Source organism: Lycorma delicatula, chromosome 1 (assembly GCF_047948215.1).
Source record: "Lycorma delicatula isolate Av1 chromosome 1, ASM4794821v1, whole genome shotgun sequence".
Taxonomy (NCBI): domain Eukaryota; kingdom Metazoa; phylum Arthropoda; class Insecta; order Hemiptera; family Fulgoridae; genus Lycorma; species Lycorma delicatula.
The window spans coordinates 87085843-87106445 of NC_134455.1; the positions used below are offsets into that span (position 1 = coordinate 87085843).

The window sequence follows — 20603 nt, forward strand, 5'->3', positions numbered from 1 at the left end:
AATACCATCAATCCTCTAATATATCAACAAAAAATGATCACAACTAATAGACATAACCTAAACACTAGCACGTGAATTCAAACTAACGCCGTTGTTCTTTACTTACGTAGGAATCGGTTTAACATTCATGAACGATAGTTCATAAAAATCGATAGTCGGATATCAGAAAACAAATCTCGCAAAACGTTTTAGTCGACAAAACCGTATTATATTCGTAAATTGACCCCGAGTTTTGCGGACAAATCTTAGAAAAAAAATTATGAGAATGTTAAACCCATTAGTTTGATAGCCTGTAATTTCTAGAAAAACAGTTCTTCGGGAGTTTGTTTTTTACTGTACGTACAGTTATTAGTTGTTAGCCAAAGACAAATTTTACCCTTTTAGGTGTTCGGTACAACCAAATATGATTCGACAATGGAGAAATCAGAAATAAACTTAAAGCTGCGAAAAAAAAACTCGTATCTTTTCATGGTCCTAAAAAAGGATGCCATCCTGCAGTGGATGATACAGTGGTTGAGTGGGTGGAAGAGAAGAGAAGAGAGTGCTATGTAGTAACCTGTGAAATGATACAAATGAAAGGGCGTTTAGTAGCAAAACACCAAGTAAATGCAAGTGACTTGGGCCAACTAAATGCAAGCCAGTCATGGGTGGGTGGTGCGATTAATGAGAAGAAAGGGATTGAGACAACTTCTTTGTACCAACTACCAGCATAATATGCTGACAAAGTTTTGGAGTTTCAACGATACATACTACGTGAAAGAAGAAAAAATCAGTACCTCATAACTCAGACTGGAAACACCTGTCTTTTTTTAAATACTGCGAAACACAACTGTAAACAAAGTAGCTGAATCCAGTTTACGGGTGAAAACAGCTGAAGCAGAAAAAATGAGATGCACAGATATGTTAGCCAGTTGTGCAAATGGAAAAATATTGATCATTTATCATAAAAAAATTAATCATTTTTAAAAGAAAAACTCTACCGAAGGGAAAACTACCAAGAGGTTTACATGTTCGCATACAACATAAGGAGTGAATGGAGACGAAACTAATGTGCGACAGTGTAGAAGACATTTCAAATCGCTGTTCTGGAGCAATGTTAAAGAAACGAGAACTTCTCTTTTTAGATAGCTTCATGGCCATCTTGAAGATTCTGTGAAGAATCAAATCAATGAAATGCACACAAATGCTACAGTTATTACAGGAGTCCTCATTTTTGTACTGCAACACTTGGACATGAGCATCAATAAGCCATTCAAAGACTACATTAAGAAGTTTTACACTAAATGGATGGCAGATCAACATTCACGAAGAGTGGACAAATGCAGAAACCTTTAATAGAGCTTCTTTACAAGTGGACTGTCAAAGCCTGAGAAGAAATTACTTCAAAAATGATAATCTAGAGTTTCAAGAAGATTGGCATCTCGTGCACATTAGATGGAATGTAAGATCACCTCATATATGAGGATTCTGACAACACAATCGAGGGAGACTGACATCAGTGATGGTGAAGGTGAGGATGATGATGAAAGCAGTAGTGACTCCGAGTAAACAACTGTGTTTCAGGTAATTAAAACACAATACCGCACTTTTTGCATTGTTATCAAAATAATGGCAATTGGTTCGAACCATTAATTCGTAAGTCATTCATTTCTGTTTTCAGACATACCAGTACCTGTGAACCTGAACAAAGCCACGTGTCTGATGTCAAATAGCATGCATCCTCAAATAACAAGACCTTTTTATCTGTATAACTAACAATAGTTAGTGTTTAATAAAAACTAAATTCAGTAATACAGTTACTTTTATTTTCATTTTCCGAAAAACCCGTTTGTAAGACCCACCTTCAATATAAGACCCCCCCAGATTTTGGGGTAAAATTGTGTTAAAAAAAGGGGTCTTATTTTTAAGCAAATAGATAATTATTACTTCTTGCACTGTTCAAAATTGTCATAATACTTAAAACAAAAACCAATGGATAAAATAAATGGTATGCAAAATTTGTATTATTAAAATACAATGCAAAATTTGTATCTGTAGTAACTGCAACCACTCAGTACAACTTATTTCTTGGTTTCTTTTAACAATATGAAAAATAATATATTGAATTTTAATATAAAGCTTTATGAACTTGTTCACTAATTTGAGAGTCACTGTTAAATTCACTGAAAATATTTTTCTTAACTTCATAAGCTAACAAACACTATGAACACCTGAACATCAGTTAGTTTCAATTTAAAGTTGTAAGTAATCAAATAATGTACAGAAGTAAATTAATATACTAATGGCAATCTTGGTTGAAAAATTGTAAAATTTTTAGTTATAGCTTAAAATGTTTGAATCTATTTTTACAATGAAATTAAAGTAGAAATATATTTTATTGATATTTTTTTTTTTGTTACTATTATTTCAGTGTTTCAATGTGATGAAAACATGTGGTATAAATATAACAAATCATTTCAAATTCATAAAACACAACAAAAACACACTTCCTTCATTTCACACCTTACTTCTTTTATCTAATTAAGAATATAACTTTTCTATTATAAAACTATGGTTTAAAAATAAACATATTTTATCAATAAAGAAATAATAAAAGAGACATCCCAAATTCTCAAAATATAACTATATATGAGTAAAATATATATATATTTGAACTACTTCAGATGAGTATCCATGTATATCTTTTCAGTCTATCATGATTCATGAACAGAAATTGCTTTTAGAAGTAAAGCGTCTTTTTTTAAGTTATTTAACAACTAAATTCTACAGGTATTAAAAAAAATTTATTGGATCCAAGCTGTGAGCTGTAAGCGCAATGCATGCCTGTAGCCAAGTAGGTCAGAACCGGGAAGGGTAGCCTCTTTGCCGAGGAGCTTTTTGGCCATCCTGAACTGGTGGTCAGATTGCTCTTATGACGCTGGGAGGACCCCGATGGGTTACGTCCTATGGGACTGTTTATAGAGGGGAGTCAACTGCCATGGCATCCTGGGGCGACTGATATACTGCTTAATGGCGGTTCTGGTCGCCCCGAGGGTGCTAAAAATAATAAATAAACGAGACAGGTAGAAGGAGATAATGGTATTGTATAGACTTATATTTTTTACTTTCATGTTCTTTGAGAATTTTATCTCAAATTTTAAGATCGGGGCCCTTTACACCCCATAAGTGTTGTTTTTTTGTTGTTGTGTCTTAATCTTTTTGTGTTGTTTGTGCTTTTAAATAAAATGTAAGGGCCCTTTACAACCTTGCATATGACGACCCTGATGGTGATACTATAAAATACATCCGTAGTCTAGTTTCGATTGAACCAATGCCTTATATAGTCTCAATAATATTTGTTTATCTGAGTTCCAATTGATGTTCAATAAACATCTTATAATGTTTAGGAAATTTTTTGCATCTATCACTCAAGTCCTGTATATGTAATCCCCACGTAAGGGATTTATCCAATACCAGTTCTAAAAATCTCACGTTGTCCTTATATTGTATTGGATTGTTGCCAATTGTCAAAATAGGATTTTCATGAGAAGTTCTCTTCCTACAGAAGTGTATACAACACGTTTTTTCTGGAGAAAATTGGAATCCATTATTCCTCGCAACTTCATTTAGAGCATTAATCACTCGTAGTAATTTGTATTTCACCATAGCAGTCTTGTTGCTGGCATACACAATTGCCAAATCATCAACATAGAAACTTTTGCTGATTTCTACTGGAATGCCTAATATCAATTTATTAATGGCGATGGTAAACAAGGTACCGCTCAACGGTGAACCTTGTGGTATGCCATTTTCCAAGGTTTTTATAGATGAATATTCGTTGTTGACACGTACTTGGAAAGTGTGGTCATTCATATAGTTGCTCAATAAGACTGGCAGTTTGCCACGAATGCCCCATTCATGTATCTGGAGCATTATACCATGACGCCAGGTCATATCGAAAGCCTTCTGAAGATCAAAGAAGACTGACACAATGCTTCCTTGTAATAAAGCTATTGTATATAATATTCTCTAAGTTGATCACTTGACCGGTGGTAGAATGGTATTGCCGAAAACCTGCTTGATATGGTGATATCAGGTTTTCTTTTTCTATAAGCCAAACGAGTCAATTCTTATTCATTTTTTCAAGTATTTATCCCATAGCGCACGTCAAAGAAATAGGATGGTAGCTATTGGGATCTGTTAAATTTTTATTTTTATTTCGTACTGGAACAACATGTGCTTTTTTCCACTGCTGCGGGTACATTCCATCCTGCCATATTTGATTATACAGTTCTAATAATCTGCTTTTGCAGTGGTATTCAGCTGTCTGATCATCTTATAATGGATTTCATCTGGACCAGCAGCTGTGTTGCCTGCTTCTCCAACGCTTTCACGAATTCTTCCATTTTAAATGGTACATTGTATGAGTAATTATACTCAGTTCTAAAATTTAGTAGTCGTTCAAGTTCTGCTTTTTTCGTCCGAAAATCTTCTTCGTAGTTATCCGTTTAGCTGGCCGTCTCGAAGTGATTGGATAATAACTCTACGATTTCGTTTGGAGTGTTCTTAATTTCATCCTCATCTTGAAGGGTAGTTATAACAGCAAAGTTTTTACGCCCACAAATCGCCTTCACTTTCCTCCAAACGTCTGATGCAGTAATAGTTCTGTCAATGGATGACACGTATTGCTGCGAGGATCGTTTTTTTGATCTATCATGAGACGTTTTGCATACGCCCTGTATTTTTTTAAAGGCAATAAAATTATCTGTCGTAGGACGTTTCTTAAAGGCGTTATACACTCTTTTCTTTCTTTTTATAGCTTCACTTATTTCTTCGTTCCACCACGGAACGGGTCGCGTAGAAAGTTTTGAGAATATATTCTCGATGCCGAGTCAAGTATCGCATTTGTTATAGCGTCGACATCGTCTCCGATAACTCCAGTTGTTTTGGGGAGTATCGTCTTAGCTGTAAAGCTCGTCCAATCTGCCTTATCAAACAACCATCTTTTAGAGATGGGTATATTTTTCTTGTAACATCAGTTACAATTTGCACCGGGAAATGATCGCTTCCATGCAAATCGTCTAAAACATGGAAGGTGTACCTCGGTGCTATTGATCCGCTAATAAGTGCAAGATCTATACAGGACGCCGATCCATCTCTGGCATTGAAAAAAGTTCCTGACCCATCGTTTAAAAGAATAAGTTCAGAATTCATCAAGAACCTTTCCAATTCTCTTCCGCGGGGATCTACTCGATCCGATCCCCAAAGAGAATTATGAGCATTAAAATCACCTACCAGTAAAACAGGTGGGAGATGCTCAAAAATTAATCGTGCTATGTCATGCTCATTCCAATCAAAATTCGGCAAGTATATACTGCAGACTGTGACCTGAAGTGGACGCTTCATTCTAATGGCGATCGCTTGTAGGTTTGTATTTAGATCAACAGCTTCGGCGGTAGCTCTAGTCGATGTTAATATGGCTACTCCACCTCTAACTCTTTCATTTGGCGGTTGATCTCGCCGAAATATATCATATCCTCTTAATTGAAAATTTTAATTTCGGCAAAAATGTGTTTCTTGCAGACATAACAAATCGGGTCTACATTATGAACCAAGCGTTGGAGCTCATGGATGTTTGAAAAACATTCATCAATGTTCCATTGTACAATCAACTCGCTAATTTTAAATTAAATTATGGCCTTGGTTTACCTTTCGGCCAGCCTTTCTTTTTTCTCTATACTGCGAACAGCTTCGTGTTCGCGAAGAACATCGTCGCCCGTATAGCTTCCGGACTCCGAATCGGAGACCACCGAAGCCGCCGACGACGACAGTCACTTTCTTCTGTCTATCATCTAATATCTCTCTAAGACGGACGTGGGCTTCTGGTTTGGCGTCCGCTTTCTTCAAGAGCAACTTTCGGAGATTTATCTTCAGGAGGCTGTACTAATATCTTTCGCTTAACAGGTTCTTTACTATTGAAAGGCTTCATTTTATTTTCAATAGTTCTTTCAATCATGTTAGCCAAAGTGGGCGCAAGTTTGATGATGAGCTGACTTTCATCGACAGCAACTAGAGCAGGAGCAGGAACAGCAGCCGCAGCCTGAGCATAAGTTGTTGCTCTAGGTTTGCGGCGTTTACTATCTTTTAAGCTTCGAGGTAGCTGACTTTCTGTAGAGTTTTAACTTCCTGCACAGCTACCTCGTCTTTGTAGACAGGACAATTCCTGGATCTACATGAATGCTGTCCCTTGCAATTCATACATGTAGGAGGCTCCTTACACGGCTCTCCTTCATCACACGCATATTTGCGGTCTTTCACAACTAACAGCGCTGTGGCCAAAGCGTTGGCACTTGAAGCACCTCATTGGCTGCGGGACAAATCCCCGCACATCCAATCGATGTATTCCCGCTCTTACCTTCTCCAGCAAAGTAGGCCGGTTAAATGTGACAACATGAGAGGCTGAAGGTAGGATCTCGCCATTCCTTCTCATGTTCAATCGGCGACACTCTATTACTCCTTGTGATGCTAATTCTTCAACAATTTCTTGCTCAGAACACTTTAAAAGATCCCGAAGACCACAACACCCCGTGAGGTGTTGAGCATGCCATGAGGATCGACATGTACAACCAATTCTCCATTTTTTTTCAGCCCTAGGATCTTCTGAGACTGAACATCATTTACAGTCTCCACATGAAGTCCAGTGAAGGTTTTTCTAATTTCCTTAACGGGGCCTCCAGCACATTTTTTTTTCCTAAGCAATGAGAAAGGGACTCACCCTCTGGAAATTACCATCTTCCTTTGTAATCACTAAGTATTTAGGTTTCGGTACGTTGCTCTTGAAAAAAGTTTTTTGCAAGCTCTTTCTTGCCTTAACCGCAATACGACGAGATTCTGTACTCTTTCTCCGTTTCGCCTGAGGAGAAGCGGCTGGTTCTAAACGAGGGTGTTTTCGTGAACCCTCTGCCACGTTTGATTGTTGTTCAACTTGCATGATTACTAATCCCTTCTGTAGTAAGGCTAGCCGCCAGGGTACACCCCCACTCCAGGGCTACCAACCCTGGAGGTCCGCTCCAGTACTCCAGTGGAACCAGCATATGTCTTGGCAGAGAGCGGATGTGAAGTCTCTGCACTGACTCCAGGCCCCTACACACCGAGGTCTTCAGGGCTCCCATGCGCCAAAAAACATGGGCACCTTAACTACATGCTTGCCATCGCGGGGGGCATGTAGACAGTGAAAGGCCTCTGTTACACCTGCAAATAACTTCGACAGTGACTGCCACGGTCAAGGCCGAAGTTTCTGTCACATCACACGGTGATGTGGCATTACCAGCTCTAAATATGGTATAAGTCCACTTCCAATTCAGTTAGTAGTGCATGATCTACAGATGGCCAATAAATCCAGTCCGTTTGGTGACCTGAAGGTGGAAACAGGTCAAAAGAAAAGCATATCCGACGAATTTACTTGGAACCCCATTAGCCAGCTATATGTATTGTATGTAAGTACAGCTGTTGCCGCCCTGGACGTGGAACGTAGGTGTTGTGTTCTGGACGTGGGGATTATCTATCTCAGGGCATTATTATTATCATTATGTTTATTGTTTCTTATTTTTGTTTATATTACTATTGATTTTGTCTTCTATATTCTTAAACTAATAAATTGTATTTATATAAACATTTGCATTTGTTTGTCTCTTCATATTCTGGTCAAGTCATAAGCACATGATAGATAATATCATGGGTGAAACAGCAAAAATCCAGTAAAGTGATACAATACAGTTACATGACGTAAATGGATATACATGTTTTTTTTCTTAATATTAGACTAAAATTACATTAGTTGTATAAGTATAATAGAAGTTGTATAAGTAATTATAGAAGTGAATTTCTGAAAAAATTCACTTCTGAAATATCCTACAGAAAAAAATCAGGTGGGGTATGATCTAGAAATCTTGCTAACCAGAAATCGATCTGAGTCAAGGATCAAACTTTCTATTTTCATTAGCATAACTACAGGTAAAAATGATGCTGAAACCAGCATTCTCATTCATTTTCCTCAAAAAGTACAATTGTTTGTTATAAAATTTCACAATTGCAGTTTTATACAAAATAGAGGACCTGTTACACATCAGCAGCAGATTTCTCACTACACAGCTGTTTTATGATTGTTTATAAAAAAAGTGCATTCTTACTGCTCCATATCTGGCTATTTTATTTGTTTACATATCCACCCAAGTGAAACCATGATTAACACTAAAATAAACATGATCCTATTCTTCAATCCCATTTTTTTCAACACAAAATTTAACATGTTAGCTGTGGTATTCTTTTTAATGCATGTCATGTTTATGCGTTCAAACCCCGAAAATATACAGTACTCATATTTACACTGGTGTGTTACAGGATATCCATATGCAAACTTTCACCTCTTCTAAGATTATTTTTCAGTCACTGATAAAACTATTGTAATACTTAAAAGTGTTATGAGCTGAACAAACATCTATCTTGCTTAGGCTATTCATAGCAATCCTTTACATCAGGTATTCTACAAAAGTGATTATAAATTTTACCTTTTGTTATCAGTTACACAGAACATGTACCGTACAGAAGGGAAATCAAGAAGAGAATAGGCACCTTACCATAAATGCTCATACAGGACATATATAAGCAGTACACCGGAGCGCCAATGTATTAAACAAAAAATACATATTTTTAGTGGTTTGATTCTTTCAATCCATAAACATCAATGTGGTAAGTGTGCAACTTCTATTTTTTCTGTAACTCTGAAAGTAGAAGTTCCAGTCTGTAAGAATAACTTTCTAAGAAATTTATTTTTCTGTAAATCTGAAAGTAGAAGTTCGAGTCTGTAAGAATAACTTTCTAAGAAATATTCTGTGTGAGAGATAAACATCTTCTTTTTCAACCTTAAGAAATCCTGCAAGACGCTTGACTTGGACCTTTTTGAGACTTTACAATGCAAGTCTTACAAAGTATACGAGTCAAACATGGTCTTGTTGACTCACTGGAAACAGCAAAAATGCAGTTAAAACTGAAATTCATGTTTGAAAGATCTGTAGTATGAAAGAAATCTCTACAATAGACACACATTCATTCTTGGAAAATGACATAGCTGATACAACCACAAAAAGAATGGACACTGAAATGACATAATCATTACAACTGCTATGGACAGAAAATCTAAAGTACAATGTTCCTATTTGAACATAGAAAGATAAAATTTGTTAAGTTAAGTTATGAATTGAGTTCATTTAATACTTAATTGAAGTTTAATTTTTTTTCAACATTACATACAGTGTAGTGATGACAAACTGCTGTTTTATATAATTACAAAGTCATATAAATTATATTTATTTAAGAAAAGGATAATTATAGTAACAAAAATTCAACATATGATACGTATAGTGCAATATATATATATTAACAGAATGTTATATATCAACTAAATTATAATGTAATAGTAGTCAATAAGTTGTTTATTATTTGATCATAGCACTAACAATATAAACTTATTTCAAAACAATACATGTTGTTATAACAAAAACAAATATAGGTAATCTTAATAATATGTAATAATTGACATATAACAATTACCAAAATGTCAAAGTTTAAATATCTCTGTAACACATGTGACAGCAATAAGTACATTTGCTATTGTCTTACATAGTGTTTCTTTCTTCGTTTAGAAGTAAAACAAATTTTATGTTACTGTTTTTCATGTGTCTTGTGGGTATGAAATGTGGATGCACACTTGAGTGTGAAAGTGTTAATTCTTGAGTTTCAATTTGACAGTATATGTGAGCTTTAAGTAATTCGGTCTAAATGATGAAAGTCAAATTATAGCAATGTAATAACATTGCTATAATTTGATTTTTGCTTTAAGGTCTTATATTTACAATTAAAAGTATGTAAAAAAAAAATTGTTTTCTAAAAGTGACATCTTTATATTAATAATTATAAGGTTGCTGTATGTTATATACGGTTTGTCAGCTTTTTTCAGTAGCAGGCTGCAGTTTATGTAGATGCAGAGAGTACTTGATTTTTTACACTTATGACCAAAGTCTCAGAATCTTTACAAATATTTTCATTTTACCTTTCCCATTTCAGCACAAATACAATTCTTCCTTTAGAATTATTATTCAATTTCTGTTGCAAAACCTTTAATGTGAAAAAATCATTTTGAAAAAACAGGAAATGGATAGTAAGTTTGAGCCCCGCTTTCCAAAATATTCAACAAAATGACCTGAACTTTTGAGTCAAAATAAGGTCCATATTTAAACATGTGTAAATCATACATTCTAAAAAAAACATGTTATGGAAATTCTAGAAGCTGAAAATAGCATATACAAAAAAAAGGCTGCAAAAATTGTATTTTTTTTGAGAATATAAATGTTGCATTTATTGTTATTTGAATAAGATTTTTTATAAACTATTGTAGAGAGGAACAAGCTTTAGTTTGGTCTATAAACAAATACACTTTTTTTAAATTAGTTTATAGATAATGTATCAGGTGCATTCCTTCATTTGTAGACTAATTGCTTATTTTTTAAATAGCTATGAATAATATGGATTCGATATGTTTAATTATATAAATTCAATAATAATAATCATATTCAATATATAAATATTAGAGAGAATTTTGATTACTTTTATCTGAATTAAATAGAATGACAAAATTAATTATTGCCTTTTACAGATGCATGAGCTTATGAAACTGATATGTTTAATTTACATTAGGTAACTATGAATGTTTTTATAAATGCAATCCTGATTACAGAACTTGTGGAGTTTGTGACATAGAGTAGTTAATTCAATTTAAATTTTATATCTGCTGATGGCTTGAGATCGAAATGTAGACATAACTCTTTTTAAAAATAAATTTTTTGTTTACCCATGGGTTTGAATTTTTAGCAAAAAGTATTACTAGAACTAAATCTGGGTCAATCTATTAGATTGACTGATAAACTTGAATTTGTTACAGATTTTGAATGTTGAGTAAAATATATTTCATTATATTTTATATAGACATAATTGTTCATTTTATAGTTATAATGATGATTGTTGCCATTATATATAATGAAATTGAAAGGGAAGATAGAATTTCTGAGATTCAAAGTTGAGTATAATACATTGAGTCAACTGCATATTATAGATTAACATGTAATACTCTTGCAATGATGATGAAGCACAAGGTTATTTTTTTTAAGTGTTTGCATAATGTATCTCAAGCCAATAGGGTTTTCTAAAAAGAAAACTCTTGAGACTCTGTCAACTTAATAAGAATTCATAAAAAAAAAAAAAAAAAAAAAAAAAAAATTATATAAATTCCACTGAATGCATACACTATTGTAAATTCAATATACAATTACATAATGATATAAAAAAACTACCAAACAAGCATACTTGAATGAATTGACAAATGGAATGACTCCTGAAGTAAATGGGAAGTTATTAAATAATTAACTGGTGTAGGAAGGAAAACAATGAAAAAATTAGAAGGTTAAAGGTAGATGACTCTAACTATTACTAGATTATTTTCCTAGGGCAAATGTTGTAATAAATTTTTTTAAGGATAGCTCAGAAGCTAAAACTGTTCTGATGTCAATAATGCTCAACATATCACTTATTTTTCTCATTACTGTGTTTGTAATTCCATGTTTTTCTAGCCAATTAACTCAGGAAATTGAATAGATAATTAAATCCATGATAAACAAAAATCCACGGTTTTGATGAAGGGTATGTTTGATAAAGAAAGTTGGTGTTCTCATTAGTTTCATACTTTTTTAATATGAACATGGAATTAGTAAGTTTCCAGAGAAAATGTAGTTGTGGTGGTTATATATTTAAAGATGTTAATAATTTGGAGGTTTGGGTGATAACAGACTTCTGTAAAATATTTGAAAACGTAATTAAAATTACAGTTCTCAAATTTTTGAAACAAACTAGTTTCTTTAGACAAAAACAGCTGGTTTTATGTAAGGAAAATATACAGAAATGGCTCTCAAATTTTATAGATAAAATACTTATCTCAAAAAATGATGGATGTCTGTTTGTTCTTTGGGCATGTAAGCTTTTTTGATATAACTGATTATAAAGTTTTGTTAAAGAAGCTTTGTCAGCTAGAATAAGAATATGGGTTAATAATGTGAATAGTAACTTGGTTTTGCCAAGAATGATATTCCACAAGGATAGATGGTTGGAATGGTTTTGTTCATTTACACAAATGATTTGTGTTTGTGTATGGGTGATTTTAGAGGTTGTTTAACTGTGTTTGAAGGCAATACAATTCTTTCCCACACATCTGGCACACTGTTTGTGATTAGAAATGATATTAAAATAGATTTAATGAGGATTTGTTAATGGCTTGTAAAAACCAGTATTTCTCTTAATGTGACAAAGATATATGTATGATTTTTCAGTTGCAGGGTACAATACCAACCCACCAGGTTGGTCCAGTGGTGAACTCATCGCAAATCAGCTGATTTCAAAAATGAGAGTTCTAAGGTTTAAATCCTAGTAAATGCAGTTACTTTTATATGGATTCGAATACCAGATTGTGATATCAGTGTTCTTTGGTGGATGGGTTTCAATTAACTACACTTCTCAGGAATGGTCAACCTTTGACTGTACAGGACTACATGTCATTTACATTCATACATATTATCCTCTAAAATAATATCTTATGGTGGTTTCAGAGGCTAAACAAAAAAAAAAGTAGTGTACAATACCACTTTGTATTTATATTAATATAATAAGTAGGGTAATGAATGGATAATAATGAGGTAATGAATTAACATATGCTTACGATTGTATACCACAAGTGAATTCACCTGGAGTAATACCTAGATTTAATGTTACTCTATGCTCTCTAAAATGGTCATGTAACAGTAAAATGAGTTGTTAGGTTTGAGTATTAAAAGTTTTATTATTTGAGATCTTTCTGCTCAGTAAAAATATTGATGATGCTATATTTTATATAGGTTCGTCACAATTATTGTACTGCACATCATGATAGGATTGAAATTTGTCAGTATCATTAAATCACTCATTATATAATAGCAATGTGTAATTCAATATATTCTTAGAACTTCATTAATCATTTCCGTAAGGTAAACATTTAAAAATTCCTCCTGTGGTACAAGTATAAAGTTACAAATCTTTCTTAATTGAGGTAGACAAGGTGCAAACACAAGTGTAATTTTAACACTGGTAATTTGAGAAGTTCTGGTTTTTTGTACCCTGTAGCCTAAATTAGAAGGTTTAAAAAGATCATTCTGTGATTGCTAAAATGTACATTTCTTTATCTACTAACATTAAAAATGCTAGAAATTTGGCAAATTAATCTATTCTTAACTGTTCAAAACTGGCAAATTATTTTAACTAATGGTTGATACACAAAACCTTTTGCTTCGCAAGTGTTCAGAAGTTTTCTTTCTTTTTCTAAATTTATTTTTTACTGATGTTCTATGATAAGTCACAGGAGTCTAGATTTAAAGTTTTTCTTAATTATTGTTTTTTATTGATGGTATTCTTTCTCCACAATATTATTTGTATTATTGGGGATGCTAATTTCATACATGTTTTAATAACTGTAAGTACACTTAACTTTTTAAACAAATTTTATGTATTGCTTATGTGTGTGAAATAGTTTTTTTAAACCATAACTAGTGCTGAGCAATGGGATACACACTAATAAATTATTGGTTTTTAATTGGTTAAATTTAAAGTTGATGCTAATCTTTTCGATAAAGTAATTTTCATGTTGTAGAATTCATGCTGTTACAATATATAATTGTTTTATTTACAAAATATAATGTAAATACACTATTATATTATACTATCCAGCTTAATAGGGCTCTTCTGCTGCCAATTCTCGTCCAGTGGGTTCATTTATGGTGGGATGACCTTGTCATAGTAGAGTGTGAAACGATGGCAGATATAGCTTGTGTGTGGGTTCACACACTGGTAAAACATTGGAGAACATTATGAATGGCTTCTCTGTGCATTTTGGGAAATCATCATCATCATGGAAAATATTACTGACATGGGAAAAGAAGGCTTTTGCAACGATAGTTGTTCTTGATACACCACGCACAGTGGCAGGCCGAGCACTCGAGCTGAGACATGTGCTGTTATGTATGCATAGATTCAACAATCACAGATTAAATTAACGCACATTCTGCATAGTTAGGCATTCCAAGGTTGATAATGTGAGACCATATGTGTAAGGACTTAAATGTTAATGTTTTCGTCCAGCCACAGTTAATGACTTGAGTGACAATGACAATGACCTTGATCGATATGTTTATGCCTGTCAGTTATTGCTTGAACCTTCTCCGAGAGAAAACAATAAAAAAAGTCATGTTCTCAAACAAGTGTGCAATTTATTGAAGCTCTTGTAACCAAAGTTTTTTGGGCAAAAGACAATCCTCACCTTTTTCGAACACATCAATCGAACACCATCCGTGTCATGTTATGATTTGGGCTGGGATGAAACTAAACATCTCCTTGGTCCTTATTTTTTCAATGGTGCAATTAACTGAGAGTAATCGAAGAGTGGTTGCTTCCAGAATTAAAGGGATCACAGACTTCACTGTTTCATTATGACATTGTGTCATTGAAACACAGGCTCCAGTGCATTTTGCCTTGAATGTCTGTAGATGTCTCAATGAAATTTTCAATTTTCCAAATCACTGGATCAGACGTCAGTCAGAAGAGTTACTCCCTCCATTGCCTTGGCCAGCAAGAAGCCGTGACAATGCACTCAGAGGTTTTGTAAAAGAAGAAATCCAAAAATGCAGTACGTCACAATGAGCAGCTCCAAGACACTGTTGGGTTTGGTTCAAAGACAGCTGTGCTTTGAATATGGTGGAACTCACACGTACGTTTTAGATCCATAGAAGATAAGCTGCACCTATCGTAATATTTTCATAACTAGTGTAAAAGGTCTTCCCGCCTCGGGTGGGCGGGAACTCAAGATTGCTCTTACTTTGACAAGTGTTTTACCAGAAATAATGTCAGAAAAATGCCATAAATTATAAGTTCCACAGAATTTTTTGAAAAGCAATTACTACAAAAATATGCCTGTTATCAGTTTTCACGTTTAACTCTGCATAAAATATGTAACTTTGGCAAGAGGTAAGAAATGGTATTGTCCACTAATCGTGTAAATAGAAATTTTATAAAGTAAGATTGTTAAAATAAATCGGGGAGTAAATGCTAGTAAAATGAGATAGTCAGCTAAAAACAAAATTAAAAATGTAAATCAATTAGTCAAGATGATTGCAATGTTGAACTTTGCGTGATACCTAACTCTAAAAATTCAAACTAAAAAATGCTTATACTTTCAGTGACAGAAAATGTTACATATCAATAGAAAAGATCTAGTGTTAATCAATCCATTATGACTCAATGACCTCAAACAAGTTTGGCATTACGATTATTATATTTAAATATATTCTATAATAGTTTTCATTAAAAATGGGTTTATTCTTTAGGATAATTAAAGTGATTTTTAATTTTGCATTGCAAACACCTGCACTCATTTTAGGATTCTGGACATAATTAACATTTTGCAACTGTAATGTTCATAGCATTGTTAAAGGGATATGCATGAAAGGGTTCTTTATAAAAACTTACAAAATGTTTAGGGAAACTTTGGTTTCTATAAAAACTACAAATTTTTTTATTGTTATGAAAAAGAGCATTGCTCTGATTTTGATTTACCAGAAAATAACGTCAGATAAAATGTCATAAAGTACAAGTTCCTTGGTAATTCATTGAACAGCAATAACAAAAATATGGCTGGTATCAACTTCTATGATTAGCTCTGCATAAAATATGAAACTTTGAACAAAAGATAACAAATGGTATTGACCACTAATTTCCAGAGTTCTTGATGAGACAGAAGTCAACTCATATGCTTCATGTATAAAGAAACTTAACAGCTTTCTTCACTTAAATTCAGATGTTCAATTATGGTAGCAATCACTGTTAATAAAAAAAAACTTGAAGAATAAGACCACTGGCATTGCATATTCAGCAGCTATACAAATAAATTGACAAAACTATTTCTTATACTCAAGAGGACACATACAGAAAACAGCTCAGAAGTTTTATTTTTAACTCCAAACATACAAATGTCGGTAATATCAATTATCACAAAAAAATTAAATTTTTTTATTCACATCACTTCAGTTGCTGTAACATTACAATTTTTTTTTTTATTTTTATGTAAGTAAATAATAAAAATAATGAAATCATGGAATGCAAAAATTAATATATAAAACAAATGTTGAACTTTTATTAAAATATCACAAAGAAAAATGATTGACATTCTTTAAATGTATGTTTTAATATACATTAAATGTAGTATGTAATTGTGTTTTTATGCTGTACAGGCAAGCCTTCTGAGGTGTTTTAAAAATGAAATCTTCATACTTCAACATATATATATATATATATATATAATACAGGTGAACATAAATTACTAAGCGCATTTTAGTGGATAATAAAAAATATACGTGTGTTGATTTTTCAAATATTATTGTAGGTACTAGTTACTGATGACCTTGAATGAACACAATGGCATGATATAAAGACAGGGTGGATCATCAATTGTGTATTATGGTTTCATGAAAGCGAATCTGTTACTCCTCGTAGACATTTTCATTTAAAGTGATGCAATAAAGACTTCATTAAAGTTGGTATCAGCAGTTTAAAGACACAGGAAGTGCAGTACATGGAAAAGCAGCTGGCAGACCTCCTGTCTCCAAGGAAGTTATGCATCGAGCAAGAGAAATTTTTCAGATGACCCAGGATAAATTGACTCGTGAAGGTTCTACACAAGCACCTAAAACTTCATTTACACAAAATTCAATCTGTGTATGCAATTGAAGATGATAATAAACCATACCATTCAATTTCGCTGTAGACATTCTTGATAAAGTGAATGAACATAATGAGTTTCAGAAAAAGTAATATTCTCTGGTGAAGCTACCTTCCTCATTAACTATCATAATTGTCCAATTTGACACTCCATTCAACAAACACAATGCGATAGCCTAAAAATTAACATTTGGTGTGCATTGACTGCTTATCAAGTGATAGGGCAATTCTGCTTCGCAAGCCTACAGTTATTAGTGCTAGTTATGTGACATGTTGCAGGAGTATGTGGTACCCCACATATTGAACATCGACAATCCAACGTTTACTTTATTTCCAAGATGGTGCACCATCAGTCTGGAGTTTACCTACATGAATAATTCCCTCATAATTGGATTAGCCATGATTGACCAATTCCCTGGCCACCTTGATGCCCTGATGTTACACCACTAGACTTCTTTAAAGACAGGGTATATGCAAAGAAAGTTGTCAACATCGATGAACTAAAAAAAAAGAACTATAAGTGTAATTAATGGAATAACACCAGATGTTCTTTGTAATGAGTGTTGTGAAACTGGATATGGTAGAGATTTCACACACAACAAAAGTGCTCATGTGGAAATTGTTTGAAGTTAATAAATAACAAATAAAACTATTTGAAATGCCCTGTTCAACAATAAGACATGGATATAAGTACATTGTTTTGTTATTTTTTTTATTAACATCAAAAATGAGCTGAATAATTTATGATCACCTTTATAATGCACACATACTACAACATATACTATTTTGTAATATCAATCATTATGACACAATCGTACTATATATTTTTATTTGTAGTTTGATAACAAAATAAGTTGCGATTTTTGTCTTTGTAGATTTTTTTTACAGATCATGTGATAGATATTAAGTAATTTTTTAAGAAGACCATAATTTTACCAAATATTAAAACGTTTAGTATTCTTAAGTTAAAAAATCATTAGAATATAACATGGAATAATTATTTTACATAATTGTTTCTGACTATGTAATTAAGGAAACTGCAACATTATCAGTTAGTTAAATATGTATACATAAATATATAAAATTGTTATAAAACTAATTTTATATCAATCTATACAAATTCAATTTTTTTTTATATGGTATGTTCTTAAATTTATATATTATTGGTTTTTTTTAAAAACATATTTGAATTCTGGAACAGTGAATTTGGCAAGGCAGTCTTCTAATGTTCAATCACATATTTTGTAGCATAAAGTATATATTATTTTCAAAATCTGATTATTGTTCAAATTAATAAAACAAGTTTTTACAGGAAATTTGTTACTTTTTTCAATATATTTTTTTTTATTTAAGCAACACTGTTGGGAAAAATTAATAGGTATTTAAAGTTACTCATTTATTAAACCAGATATCAAAACACATTTTTGTAAAAAATATTATTTTTCAGTATGTTTACGTATCAATTATACTATGATTTTTCATTATATTTTTTTTCAATATTAAAAATTTCAAGAAATTTGAAAAAATAAAACAGTTTGGTAACTTTCCCAGCCATAAAACAGGGTTAAATTAATACATATCATATTCAAAATATATAATATTATATAAAATGTAAGTAGCATAGTTTTTCAGGGGAGAGTTTGTTTACTGAATTTTTCTTTGGTATTGTGAATGTCTTTTGTTTAATAGTACTTAAAATGTGTCAGAGTAAGCTTTTACCAAACTTTACAAACCACAAGATGTGATTTCAACCAGCAAGTATATCATCTTCATAAGATTAACACCAAATTTTAATGCCATCAATACCAAAAAGTTCTATTTCTTATTAAAGTTAAAGCAATAATAATTTCTAACAGAATATTTTAGAAATGACTTGGTATCTTGTATATTCTGTTAATAACTATTAATTTTGAAGGGACATAAATACTCTAAGAATATTTAAAAATAACTTAAAAATGAAATTTTAGTAAAATAATTTCTCCAACGCTTTTGTTTAAAATATTTTTTTTTAAGATCAAGTTAATTGCAAAGACATGCATAAAAGTATCCTTTCAATTACGGGTCAAAAATTAAATTTTTTTATTGTACACATTAAAACATAAAACCAAAGTAAGTGGATTTTTTCATCATTAAAGGTTGTAATATTTTTTTTTTTTTTATTCCAAAAAATCCTTTACCAATGTCCTAAGTAAATAAAACTTACAGTCAAACAAAAAAAAAATCAATGCACCTCAGTTATCTACTTATTAAATGCCTATTTCTACTACAATATTAAGTAATATATGAGAGCTGTTCAAAAAGTAATGATAACAGTGACTCTGCGGGAAAATGAGTTGCGAAAGGTAGTAATACTGCATACCATTGTGTAGCCCATTCTCTTGGCCATCTATAAAAATCACTTTAATGCTGATCGGTGCAGTGAGTGACGTATGTGACGATTCTGGTAACGTATTTTAGATATTCACCTACCATGCCCAGCATGGATAAGTTACAGCAACGTTGTAACGTGAAATTTTTAGTGAAACTCGGGAAGAACCGAAAAGACTCATATGAATTATTAACAACAGTGTATGGTGAAGATGCTATGAACCAGGTGACCTTCTACAGCGTTCAAGTCCTAGTAAAGCCAGTTATTTTTACACGGATTTGAATACTAGATCGTGGATACCGGTGCTCTTTGGTGGTTGGGTTTCAATTAACCACACATCTCAGGAATGGTCGAACTGAGAATGTACAAGACTACACTTCATTTACACTCGTACATATCATCCTCTGAAGTATTATCTGAAAGGTAATTACCAGAGGCTAAACAGGAAAAAGAAAGAACATCGCCGACGAGCCGCGCCCTTCAACGTCTCGCACTGAGATTGTAAAGAATACAGCTGCCGCTATCGTCCGCGAAGAACGACGAATTACCGATAGGGAGCTCACTGCATGTCTAGACATTTCAGTCGACAGCGCATTTTCGATTTTGCACGATTATTTGGCCATGCAATGCGTGTCTTGCAGATGGGTACTGCGCCTGCTCACACAGGAGAAAATGCAACATCTTGTCTCTGTGTCAAGACCTGTTATCGCGGTTTGGTGGTGAAGCAAACGAAGAAATAAATCAAATCATAACCGTAGAAGAATCTTGGATGTATCACTACGATCCGGAACTAAAACAAAAAGTTCTCAATGAAATAGGACGCAGTCGCCACTTCCGAAAAAAGCAAAGATTAGTCGCAGCACTGGTAAGATATGATGATAATATTCTTCGATTCCGAGGTTTTTTGTACAAACATGCTGTCCCTCAAGACCAGACAGTCACGGCAGATTATTACAAATCGGTTTAGATCACGATGTTACGCCATTTTAAGAAAAAAACAGCCGCACAAGAACATTAACGAAATTTTACTGCAGCCATGACAATGCGCGGCCCTACGTCGCTCATACTGTAGTGTCTTGAACGCTCACGGCATCGCAACTGTACCCCACCTACCGTACATTCTAGATTTGGCCTGTTGCGACTTCTGGCTGTTCCCCGAAGTCAAGTATCCGCTCAGGGGATGTAAATTCAAGACCAGTCATGAGGTCATCAAAGCTGTGGAGGCACGCTGCAAGGAGCTCGGGAAAGATGGTCTGATGTTCGTATTTAAAAAATGGCAGGAACAGTAGTAGAAGTGTATTAGAATAGAGGGCGCAGTTACTTTGAAAAAGAGCATGTAGATTTGGAAGACTGA

General features: G+C 33.2%; 1 protein-coding gene across 2 annotated transcripts in view; it reads right to left on the minus strand.

Annotated features, from left to right (window-relative positions):
* LOC142319837 (nucleolar pre-ribosomal-associated protein 1) overlaps nt 1-20603 on the minus strand; it is a 246924-nt gene that overhangs the window by 222366 nt on the left and 3955 nt on the right. The window contains exon 1 of one of the 2 annotated variants that reach the window (XM_075357512.1): nt 6-93. The exons of the other annotated variant lie outside the window; for it this stretch is intronic. The gene's annotated coding sequence lies outside the window, so the exon portion shown is untranslated. Of the gene's footprint in view, nt 1-5; nt 94-20603 lie in introns of those variants that run through there. 2 annotated transcript variants of the gene reach the window in all.